General features: G+C 40.2%; 1 protein-coding gene across 2 annotated transcripts in view; it reads right to left on the minus strand.

The window, feature by feature from the left end:
- LOC149180285 (sister chromatid cohesion protein PDS5 homolog A-like) overlaps nucleotides 1–13,194 on the minus strand; it is a 170,300-nt gene that overhangs the window by 144,337 nt on the left and 12,769 nt on the right. The gene's annotated exons all lie outside the window — the stretch shown is intronic.

The following is a 13,194-nucleotide window of genomic DNA, read 5'->3' on the forward strand; positions in this document are numbered from 1 at the left end:
GTGGTAATTCCCGCCAATGCATTACAAGATATGGTCGGATTCATTTCTTCTTTATCTAGGCTTTGTTCCTGGAGTATATCCTTTTCTTTTGACCTTTCTTGCTCCTTTTCTTCTTCCTCTTCACAATCTATGTAGAATAATTTCTTCTCAGCACACTTATGACCTTTAGTGTATTTGCTATCACAACTGTAACAAAGCCCTTTTGCTCTTTTTTCTTCCAATTGTTGTGGTGTCAACCTTATAGGTTGTGGAAGACTAGCGGCAACAACACTTCCGTCTTTATAGTTGTGAGTGGTATGCTTCCTGGTTGCCATAATTTTGCTTTCCATTTTTCTTGCTAAACTGAATGCCTTCTCTAATGAATCAGGTTCCCAAAAGCGAACATCATGTTGGATATTATCCTTTAAAGACCCTATGAACACATCAATCCTATGCTCCTCTGGAATATCTTTTACCCTTATGTTCAATTTTTGGAACTCCTCAATGTGCTCCATTATTGAACCCTTTTGTTTGAGACTTATCAATTGGCTAAAAAAAGTGTTGCTTTTTGTATCCTCATAATGTGCTATCAATTCTTCCGTAAAAATTGCCCAAGTGATAAATTGTTTACGAGAGCAAAGCCATTGATACCATACAAACTGATTTGGTTCCAAATATAAAGTTGCAATACGTACCTTTTGTGTGTTTTGCACATTATTGAGATCGAAAAATTGCTCCATCTGTAATATCCATGTTGCGGGATCCTTGCCATCAAACTTCCTCATATCAAATTTTGGAATATGGTGGGTCTTTGATCCAACATTAGAGTCTATGGAATCATGATTAACATTTCTTTTGTTCTCATCATGAGTTTCATTTACTACCCTTTCACCATTAGTGACCCTTTCTTGTAGCAACTTATTCATATTTATCTTCAATTCTTCCATGTTTGTCTTCAAATCATCCATCTTAGCTTCCACGCCATTCATCTTAGCTTATACACCTTTCTTTAAACAATCCATCTTAGCTTCTACACCTTTCTTTAAACCATCCATCTTATATTCTGTTCCTTTTTGTGCAAGGGACAGTTGTTGCACTTGGTCTTGTAATTTTGATATATCATGTTGCATTTCTTCCTCTTTTTCATGAGTCATGCTAGAGCTTTCAGGTTCCTTACTAGGTGTTTGCATTTTCTTTCCTTGGGGCATCAGTTACCGATAATAATGCTCTACTATGCCCTTTGAATTCCTTCAAAATAAATTTTCAAACCAAGCTTAAGCAAAAACTTAAGAAAATCTACACACCTTTTTTCACTTTGTAGGAGCTCGATATTGCCTCTGATGTATCTCTGTACTTTCCAATCATCTAGATCTGAATTTGTGACCTGCAGTAGCCCTCTGTGTCCTCTTTCCAATGCCACAAGTCTGACCCAAATTGGATTCTCCAAAGAAGAGTTATGCGAAATCTCCCACAGTGACTTGATTATAGACTAGCTCAGTAGAGCGAACTTGTACGACGTGCCACGAGTCACTTTTTCGACCTTTGGATCTGAAAAATGCATACAAAAAACTACAGTCCATCCTCTTTCTGTACCTTGTTACGAAATTTCAGTCCGATCCCCAGAGAGACAGTTATGACGCTTTTCCCCAGGTCACCTGTTTGGAATGTAATTCAAGAGTCTGCAAAAAGACCAACTTCCTCAGATCATATCTCCGCAAATATAGCGCGAAAAGCTCTGAAATTCGGACCCGAGGTTCAACACGATTTCTTCTCAAATGGGTTTTTTTTGCAACTTCTGAAACGTCGCAGAAAAAAAAGTTATAGCGAAAATGCCACGATGACCTGTTTGGAGCAGCGAAACCCTAGAATCCAAAGCTCTGATACCAAATGTTATGAAACCAGCTCAAGAAAAAGATAGATCAACGCCTTAGAATTCAGCGTCTTCGAGGGGGCAACCTCCTTTACATTACATAAATGAACAATTCTTCGATGATTCAAATGACAAAACCTCCTTTCTATATATAAGAGTCTAAAGAGTCACAATATAACCCAGCTGACCTAACAATAATAATATAAAGCCACAAAAATAACCATAGAGGGATTCTATGGGGCACAGTAATAACAATATGGGGATAATAGGGGCACAACAATATTAATAAGGGTTACAACTACAATAGTAATGGGGTAATCACTAGTATTATAGGGACCCAACAGATATTAGCAATGTCAATTCATCAAGAGAATCGGACTCAATTGTTACATGGAAGACTCCCCTGAATGGGACTGTGCGTAAACCAGGGTTTGGATCACGTTTGAGATGGTAGTCTCCTCTGATTTCAATAAACAGCGTTCACATGTATGAAAGAATATTAGAACACACAGCGTTGTCAATGGACTGTCATATCAGAGCAGCGTTCAATGGAATGGTGTGACTAAAACAAGTCAGAACCAGCGTTCAATAATGTCAGAACAGCGTTCAAAAGATGAGGTGTAGTAAAAATGGGCGGTTTCCAATACCATATCAGAGCAGCGTTCAAATCGGCGAGGATACAATGTCAGAACATTCACAAAAAAAAAATTAACGTACAGCGCTTCTTTCAGGACAGTAAGGGCAGCGCTGGACAGGACAGCGCTTCAGAAGAGCAAGGCGCAGGTTTTATAAAAGGAATATGGCAGACAGACAGAGGAGTTACAAGGAGCATGAGAGCTAAAAAAGGAGCTGGCTCTGATACCATGTCAGGCCAGGCAGTAACTCCATTAGGCAGAAAAACTGATTCATATTATTCCATTAGGTAGGTCTTTGTTATATACAATAGGGAGAGACTGTTCAGTTCATCTCCCGATGACTATTCACATTCCTAATTTAATTCTTTACATAAATTCACCCAATCATGAAGATTAGGTGCCAACAAAATGTTAGGCCAACTTTCCAAAAAGCCATGGTTTTTGCTTTCAGGGATCTCATTGGAAAGATAATGGAAATATATCAAGATGATTTGACAATGGCCTCTAAAGAAAGGAAAGACCATTGCCGACATCTTAGGAAGGTTTTTGAGAGATGTAGAAAAAATCGAATATCGTTGAATCCTAAGAAGTCGATATTTGGTGTTGACCAAGGAAAGTTATTAGGGCATGTTGTCTCAAAAGAAAGAATTAGCATTGACGCTGAAAGGATAGAAGCCATTAGAGCTATAGGGCCTCCTAAAAATAAAAATAAAAATAAAAACCATTAAGATCTTTCTTTGGTCAGATAAACTTTATAAGAATTCCAAATTTTGCTAAAATAGTCAAACCAATGAATGATCTCTTAAAAAACGATGCCACCTTTGTATGGGATAACAAGAGGATCAAATCTTTCTTGAATAACAACTGCCCCTATCCTAATAAGTTATAACTACTCTAAAAACTTCATCATCTACTCCTTTGCAGTTGAAGACACAATAGCAAGAATCCTTATGCAAAAGGATGATGAAGGAATCAAGCATGCTCAAGGACAGTTACCCTTTTCCTAATGGGTTTTATGGGTGCAACCGAGTGGTAGTAAAAGAAGAATATCAATTAAAAATTGCATTCATTACTCCATGGGGAACGTATAAATATCTAAGAATGTCATTCGGTTTGTTAAATGTTGGATCAACTTTCCAAAGAGCCATGGATTTTATTTTCACAGATCTCGTTAGAAAGACAAAGGAAATATATCAAGATGATTTAACTATGGCCTCTAAGGAAATGGAAGACCATTACCAACATCTTATGAAGGTTTTTACGAGATGCAGAAAATTTAGAATATCGTTGCATCCTAAGAAGTCGATACTTGGTGTTGGCCAAGGAAAGTTATTAGGGCATGTTGTCTCAAAAGAAGAAATTAGCATTGACCCTAAAAGGATAGGAGCCATTAGAGCTATAGTGACTCCTAAAGATAAAAAAGCTTTGAGATCTTTCTTTGGTAAGATAAACTTTATAAGAAGATTTGTTCCAAATTTCGCTAAAATTGTCAAACCAATGAATGATCTTTTAAAAAGGGATGCCTCCTTTGTATGGGATAACAAGAAGGTCAAATCTTTTGAATAAATTAACGAACGAATAACAACTACCCTTATCCTAATAAGTCCTAACTACTCTAAAGACTTCATCATTTACTCCTTTGCATCTAAAGACACAATAGCAGGAATCCTTAAGCAAAAGGAAGATGAAGGAAATGAGAAACCCATTTCCTTCGTGAGAAAATCCGTGCGGGATGTCGAGGTTAGATATACTATTACTAAGAAACAATCATATGCTCTAGTTTGTTGAGAAATCTAGGGCATAGAGATTAAGCGATTTCTCTTCTATTAGTAACTACTTATGAGTGCTTTTTACTTCTTTAGATTAGGATCTTCTTTTACTTAGGTTGTTTAGTGTTCTTCTTCATCAAACATGTTGAAAAATGTAACTAGGTTCGGTCTTCATAAAATGTGTTTGTCAAAAGAATTTTTATTATTGTTGCAATGACTTATTAAAATATGGGTTCCATGCTTGGGTCATCATTTTATTAGTCAAAGTCCCCATTGTGGACTCCTAGGATTAATAAAGAGTCATTAGAGTCATTGTATATTTTATGAGACCCTTCTTGGGCTTTCGAACGATGTAAAAAGAATTATTTTTGAGTCAAAGATGAATTATGTAACCTCCACACCAAGTCAGCCTCAAGGAAGGTAATTCAACCTCATTGGAAGGCTATATATACAAGGTAGTTCGAATTCATTTGGAGCATCTCACTCTCTCACACATAGTTCGATATCTGAAGCTGGAAGCTGGGAAAAGTGCAAAGGTGAAGAAGGAGGCTAAAAGGAGTGCGAGTTTGGTCAAGAAGGAAGGGAAGGACAAAATCGAAGTTTTGGTATCTCTCTCTCTCTCATGTGGGCTAAGTCTCCTTGTCAAAGTCGAATATGTTGCTGCTGCCTGTTGGTGCTCGAAGCTGCCAAGTCAAAGTTGCTAGGGTCGACGTGTTGCTGCTACTAGGTCGAAGGTTGGATCGAAGAAGGAAAGGTTGGCTTAGTGCGGAGGAGGTCTATGTCTAGGTTGAAGAGTCTCAAGGAAAACTGTTGAAGGAAGAGATTTTGACTGGGTTTTAGCCTAGATAGGGGTTTTGCCCTGGCAGAGTGCCTACATCTTGTATGTTGTCTTTTTGTGATCTTCATGCACACATAATTTGGTAATTGCTTGATGAAAGATAATATAACAAATAAGTAAAAGAAGCCAACATATTCACAAGTAATTATCAAGACGTACCTAGAGAGATCAATGACCAACTGAAGGCTACAAAAATGGAGTTGGAGGGTTTCGAAGGGGGGCTAGGGTTTTCTGGTTTATTGTAGGTTCTGGTCCCGTGACAGAGGCTACCACGGCGATATTCTAACCATGAACGTTTTTGTGCATTTCATGGGCGTTTTGTGTTTTCATTACCAATGATTTTATTGTTTTCTCCACCTGCTCTTGGGCTTGGGACACGGTCGGCACATGTTATTAGACAAAAAGAGACCTATTAACTTATACCCTTTCTCCCCGGGGTTATTTACCATTGTTTTCACAGTCAGAGGTTGGGGAACGACCCGACTTTTTCGTGGGGTTTCCGTTTGGACTCTTCGCAGCAGTTAAGGTTTGTCTATGATGGACGCGGCGGATAGGAATAGTATATGGCTGTCGAACTACGGGAGATTTGGAGACTTCACCTGGGGTCAGTGACTATCGAGGGTTTCGCTCGAGATTCTCGGAACAGCAACCAGCTCATCTAAACGGCATTGAGTTTATGCATGGATGTGGATCTACTTGATTATTCCTCCGACACCTTGGCCCCATCGGATATCTAGGTAGAAGATAAACACACGTCGGGTGTGGGGAAGGAACCGGAAACAACCCTTCTACCGGATGTGCAAGTTGTTGAACTATCCTCGTTAATGGAAGACATGGAGGTAACCCTCCAAGGGTTAGGTTTCTCTTAACCGGCAGCCGCGTGTCAGAAGGCCTGTTATGTCTGGGTGAGAGTTCTAACTCGCCTTTTCTTACTATCCCGTCACCTTCAAAACTGCAGACTTGGGCACATGCTCAGGAGACTACCGAAGCTTTTCAGGGCTGCTCGGGTGTGACTACAGTGAGGGTTTGTGGAACGACACCGAAGTTGTGGGGTTTTTCGCCTCATTCCTACAGAGCTCTTGGGACTGCTCAAGATGGTTTTACCCACCCTGCTTCTACCTCAAACACTCACTCCTCGGTTTCTTCGACGGCATCTCCAGACAGAACATAGGGAAGAACACAGGGGCTCGGACTCGGATGAAAACCCTCAAGCAGAAGGAGCACAGGAGCCCTTAAGCCCACAAAACAAACCTAGGGGGGGAAGATCAAAGCTATCAAAGATTCGGGAACGTGGTTGGTGATCAGGTGCTCATGTCCTAAGTGTCGTAAAATGCTCAAAATTCAAAGTGCTCAGAACTGGTTCAAAGTGGAACGACTGGAAAGTGCTCGTCCTCCTGATTCCGGCGCCGCGAACGGTTCGAAAAACGGTCGCCGTATCAGGAAGTTATGGCAAAAAGAAGAATTTCTCAGTAACATTGGAATTTGGAATTTTTGAAAAAAAAATAAAAAAAGAATATTCCATAAAATATTCTACAGAATATTCCAGGGAATATTCCTTTTCTGCAACCAATCAGAGGCTGCCACGTGGCCCAGGATGACGTCAGCAAGGTGCGCATTATCAAAATTTTTGGTTGAAGCGTGGTTTGAACCCGCAACCTCTTCCCCACCAGCGAAGCGCTTTACCAATGCGCCACAAGCATCGCATGTGTAATGGAGTGGCGGAAAATGTTTAAAAAATTTGCAAGAGTCTTTGGTGGGGGCCGAAGGGGGCCAGCCCCCTACACGTGACCTCAGGCCGGAACCACAGGCCTAATCCATAACCCGCCAGCACATAACGGTTATGTGTAAATACGTGGTCACATTAAATTTGGCGGAAAATGTGGGTTAACGCTCAGTTCTATTAACTGTTAATTAAAAGGCATGGCACAAACTCCGAGATTAAACCGCCGATTGTTCACATGATAGTTAACATAACTGTAGTTCCAGCAAACCATTACGGTTATTCTGGCGAGATTCTTGGCGGACCGCCATAATTGGCGGAGTTATCTGTAGTTAACTAAAGTTAGCTGGAGTTCTTTTAGGCTAAACTGGAGGGGATCATTAAATGGCCATAACTTTGGCTAGGAAAGCCAGTTTTGGACGAATTTTTTTTTGATTTTGGGTATTTTCGACCTTCTGAAGCCATTGGTGCAGGTCTTACAGCCATTTGAGGTCATTTGCAGAGGTTTTGGAGCCATGAAAGTTCTAGGAGCCACCAGGGCCCAGTATTGTGAAGACTGTATAGGGTTGCAGGTATCCATTGGAGGTGATCCAATAGTCAATCCTGAAGGATTCAAGTGTTCTGAATCCATTTTCACCATCTATTTCTCCTGTAGATGCTTCTATTCAGCTGTATTTTCAATTTGAGCATTTAATGAAAACAAGGACAAGCCCATTTGGGAGCTTTGGACCCAGCAGACGTAGCCCAGGAGGGGTGAACTGCTTTATCAACTTCTTTGGCATCTGTGGTTGAATTATTTTGCAAAACAAATTCGTTTTAGTGTGTTAAACAGTAAAAGGAAATAAATCTGCTATGCTTAAATGGATCATGAACAGCTGAAAATTTCATTTGTTTTCTTTCTGCAAGACATGGAAATCTTTTAAACATGTATAATTCTGAATTGAATACCTTGCAAACAATTTACAAGTAGTTTCAAATTCAGATCAAGTTGGTATCAGAGCTCAGGGTTTTGTGCAAAGATCTTCTAACTGTCTTGCAAAGTATTGATGCTTACCAGGTTCAAACTTAAAAGAGGGGAAGGACAGTTGACTAGAGAACGAGAGAATCCTCAGTCAAAAAAGGCCAGAGAGCCATCACCTCCACCTTCAATTTCACCCTCAAGAGTCTCAGCAGAAGCTTCAAGGATGTCTGAACATGAAGGAGAAATTCCTACAGAGACAGATCCAAGAGAAGAAGAAAAAGTCTTCAAAAAGGCTTTCTTAGACCTCACTGAAATGGTGAGGATATTGTACCAAGAAAGAAATGAGAAATTGGCTGGAGAAGGGTCCAAACATCCACATGAAGGAGAGGGCTCTTCAGGAGGTAAGAAGGATGATGATCATTCCAAGAAAGGACATGGAGGAAATGGTGATCCACCACCCCCATCATCACCTTCTTCCTCTTCATCCTCGTCTTCTTCTTCTGTGCATAAGCATAGATCCTCTGGAAAAAGTCCTTTTTTGAAGCTTGATGTAAAATTCGAATTACCTATGTTTAATGGTGAAGTGAATGCAGAAAAGCTTGACAACTAGATTAGGCAGTTGGAAGTTTACTTGAGGATCCAGAATATGCATGATGATGCCACAAAGATTCAGTTGGCTTCTTTGAGAATGGATGGAGCAGCATTGGTCTGGTGGGAGGCCAAGACTAAAGAGGAGATCAAGAAATTTGGTAAGGTTACCTTAACATGGCCTGAATTTCTGTTAGCCATTAAAAAACAGTTTTATCCTCTTATTCACATGCAGAAAGCCATTATGAATTGGCAAAATTTCAAACAACTTAAGGGTCAGAGTGTCCAAGACTACACCCAAGAATTCAGGAGAAGAGCTCTCTTGTTAGGGGTAGATTTACAGACCCAGGAAACCTTGCTGAAATACATTGGTGGCTTGCATAGCTACCTTAGACACACCATCTTGATGTTTAACCCTACTAGCCTCGACGAGGTTTGTGTCCAAGCTACCCATTTAGAGGCAAGGGGAAAAAACACATTTGAAGAGGGTAGAAACAAGCCCCCCAAGGGGAAAAACAAAGAGAAAACCTCCAAGGGAAAGGGCAAAAAGAATGCATCTGTCAAACAGGAGAGTGAGAAAGTAATCTGTAAACACTGTTCTAAACCAGGCCATGAGGAGAAAAACTGTTGGAAATTACATCCTGAAAAAAGACTCAATCTAACAAATCCAAAGGGAAACAGAAAACTGCTGCTACTACATCTACACCACAGGATTTAGGGGAAGATTCAGGTGATGAAACCAAAATTGCAGCCATGGGTTTGAAAAACTTGAAGGGAAAAGAAATTGAAACTCAAGCCAGCACTAGTACCTCAAACTGCCATGTACAAGCTCCTAATGAGGAAGAAAGAATTGAACTGTTTCATGTGAGGGTGATTTCAAAACATACTAAAATTGACACACTTTTTGATAGAGGGTCACAAGCAAACCTTATATCAGAGGACTTGGTCAAGCAGCTTAAACTTGAGACCGTTCCACATCCGAAGCCATATCCACTTGGATGGATTTGCAAGGATGCAAATTTACAAGTTTCAAGAAAGTGCACATTGCGCTTTGCAATTACTGCACATTTTATTGACACAGTTGAACTTGATGTGGTACCTTTTGATATAGCAGGAATTGTTTTGGGAAGTCCTTACTTGTTTGACAGGAAAGCTATCTTTCATCGCCATGAAAACAAATATTATCTTTTCAAAGATGGCAAGGAGTTCATTGTTAGAGCTCATCGCAAGAAGACAAATATAGCGATGGTGAATGCGGGACAGGTAAAAAGGCTGGTCAATTCAAGTAAGAATTTTGTTCTTCTTATGATTAAGCCCAAGGTTGATGTGAATCATGAGTCATTTGACAATTGTGATCCAAAACTTAAATCAGATCTATATGATTTAGTTGATGCATATCATGAGATGTTTCAGGAGCCAACAGGTTTGCCTCCTAAGAGGGAGATTCAGCATGAAATCCATTTGCATCCAGATTGTCCTCTTCCAAACATTGGCATGTACCGCATGTCTATTATGGAGAATGCTGAAATAAAGAAGCAAATCAAGGACTTGTTGGACAAGGGTTTCATAAGGCCAAGTACTTCGCCATGTGGGTCACCGATTGTATTGATTCCAAAGAAAGATGGCACTTGGCATATGTGTGTTGATTTCAGGGCCTTGAACAAGATAACGGTAAAGAATCGTTACCCACTCCCAAGGATAGATGATTTGCTAGATCAGCTGAAAGATGCTCGATATTTCACTAAGCTAGACTTGCGCAGTGGATATCATCAAGTAAGAATTGAAGAAAGTGACATTTGGAAGACAGCCTTTAAAACCAAACAAGGACTCTTTGAGTGGCTTGTGATGCCGTTTGGTTTGTGCAATGCACCTGCAACTTTCATGCGGGTAATGGATGATGTCTTGCGTCCTTTTCTTGATGATTTCGTTATTGTCTACTTAGATGACATTTTAATTTTCAGCAAGTCTAGAGAAGATCATGTCATGCATGTTAGGAAAGTACTTGATGTTTTGAAGAAGAATCAGTTATTTCTTAAAATGTCAAAGTGTGAATTTGGAAAGACTTCTTTGGTTTATTTGGGACACATAATAGGAGGAGGTGCTTTGAGAATTGATCCTGCTAAGATTGAGGCTATTGTGAAGTGGCCTACTCCCAAATCCATAACAGAGGTAAGAAGTTTTTTGGGTGCAGCTCAATATTGGAGGAAGTTTATCTCTAACTTCTCTTCTATAGCAGCTCCTATGCATGCAGTGACAAGTGTGAAGCATGCTTTCCAATGGGGAGGCAAGCAGCAAAAAGCTTTCGAATCTTTGAAAGAGAAGATTAGTTCAGCTCCAGTCCTTGCATTACCGGATTTGAGACAGCCATTTGAGATATAAACTGATGCTAGTGATTATGCTATGGGTGCAGTTCTTCTACAGCATGGTAAGCCTATTGCTTTTCATTCTGAAACTTTTAATGGTGTTGTTGTAAATTATCCTACATATGATAAGGAATTGTATGCGTTGGTACAAAGCGTCAAAAAGTGGAAACACTATTTGATGGGCAAAGAAACTGTTATACATACCGACCATCAGCCCTTACAGTACTTGCAATCACAAAGCAAGTTACAACAGTCACGACACTTCAGATGGATGGGCTTCTTGCAACAGTTCCATTTGGTAATAAGGTACAAGAAAGGTACTTTGAATAAGGTTGTTGATATGCTTTCAAGGCCTATTATTGGTGCTGTTACTTTACTTAAGAATGATTCCATTGTACATGATAGTTACATAGAACAATATGCATCTGATGATGACTTTAAAGATGTGTATGCTAACTTGAGTAAAGGGAATCATGTAGAGGAAAATGACTATCACATGCATAACAATTTGTTGTTTCATTTGGGAAAGTTGTGTATACCACAGGGGGAGAGAATAAATGTCATAAGAGAAGCTCATTCTTCTCTTATTGCTGGCCATTTTGGTGTGAGCAAAACAGTTGCACATCTACAAAGGTATTGCTATTGGCCTCGCATGGTAGATTCTGTTTCAAGGTTCATAAGAGGATGTTCATTATGTGCTACAAGCAAGCCTAGCAATAGGAAGCTTGGTTTGTATACTCCTTTGCCGGTACCTTCTAGACCATGGGAGAGCATCTCTATGGATTTTGTAGGAGGTTTGCCAAAATCTAGAAAGCAGCATGATTATTTAAATGTAGTAGTTGATCGTTTCAGCAAAATGTGTATACTTATGCCTTGTAAGAAAACTATAACTCCTGAACAAACTGTTGAATTATTTTTTCATCATGTATGGATTCACTTTGGTTTGCCTACTTCCATTATTAGTGACAGGGATTCCAGATTTGTGGGAATTTTTGGTCCAACCTATGGGAGATGATGGACACAAAGTTGAAGAAAAGTACTGCTTTCCATCCGCAAACAGATGGACAAACCGAAGTTGTGAACAGAACCATTGTGCACCTCTTGAGAGGTTATTGCAGCAAGCATCCCAAGCTTTGGGATGAACATTTGCACTACATACAGCATGCTTACAACCGTGCCAAGCACTCTTCCACAAACACCTCACCGTTTGAAGCTTGTTTTGGTTACTTGCCAAAATCACCTCTTGATTTCATTCTTGAGAAAGATGTCGCCATTGAGGGACATAGTGATATTGACAAAGCTCGTTCATTCATTGAAAGAATTCAGCAAATACATCAGCAAATTCAAGAACAGCTTGAGAAGAATCAAGGCAAGTACAAGGAAAGACACGACAAGCATAGAGTCGATCACAAGTTTCAAGAAGGGGATGAGGTATGGCTGTATATTAGTAAGGAAAGGATGCAAGGAGAAGGTAAAAAGCTGAAGCCTATTCGTTATGGTCCATTCAAAATCCTCAAGAAGGTTGGAAATAATGCTTTTCAATTAGATTTGCCTTCCTACATGCAAATGTATTCAGTTGTCAATGTGGAGAACTTACGTTTGTATGAACCTCCTTTGATTGCTGATCATGAAAGTGCTGTTCAGTTGCCATCTATAGAAGATTTCTCGCCAGAATTCTTAGATGAGCTGAAAGAAGATACAATCCTTGACAGAAGGACACGCACTTCAAGGAGGGGCAGTGTAGATTATGTTCGGGTTGGTTTCAAAGGCAGCAAACCGAACAAGGCAAAGTGGATGGAGGTGGACAGAGTGAGGGAGTTGTACCCTCACCTCTTTAACAGGTAGTTGAAGGCTTTTGGGGTCCAAAAGCTTCCCAATGGGGAGGCGTGATCAGGTGCTCATGTCCTAAGTGTCGTAAAATGCTCAAAATTCAAAGTGCTCAGAACTGGTTCAAAGTGGAACGACTGGAAAGTGCTCGTCCTCCTGATTCCGGCGCCGCGAACGGTTCGAAAAACGGTCGCCGTATCAGGAAGTTATGGCAAAAAGAAGAATTTCTTAGTAACATTGGAATTTGGAATTTTTGAAAAAAAAAATAAAAAAAGAATATTCCATAGAATATTCCTTAGAATATTCCAGGGAATATTCCTTTTCTGCAACCAATCACAGGCTGCCACGTGGCCCAAGATGACGTCAACAAGGTATGTGCACATTATCAAAATTTTTGGTTGAAGCGTGGTTTGAACCCGCAACCTCTTCCCCACCAGCCAAGCGCTTTACCAATGCGCCACAAGCATCGCATGTGTAATGGAGTGGCGGAAAATGTTTAAAAAATTTGCAAGAGTCTTTGGTGGGGGCCGAAGGGGGCCAGCCCCCTACATGTGACCTCAGGCCGAAACCACAGGCCTAATCCATAACCCGCCAGCACATAACGGTTATGTGTAAATACGTGGTCACATTAAATTTGGCGGACA

This window comes from Pinus tabuliformis, chromosome 3_2, assembly GCF_031772625.1.
Source record: "Pinus tabuliformis cultivar Carrire ecotype Pingquan chromosome 3_2, CPIR1, whole genome shotgun sequence".
In the NCBI taxonomy this organism is placed as follows: Eukaryota; Viridiplantae; Streptophyta; class Pinopsida; order Pinales; family Pinaceae; genus Pinus; species Pinus tabuliformis.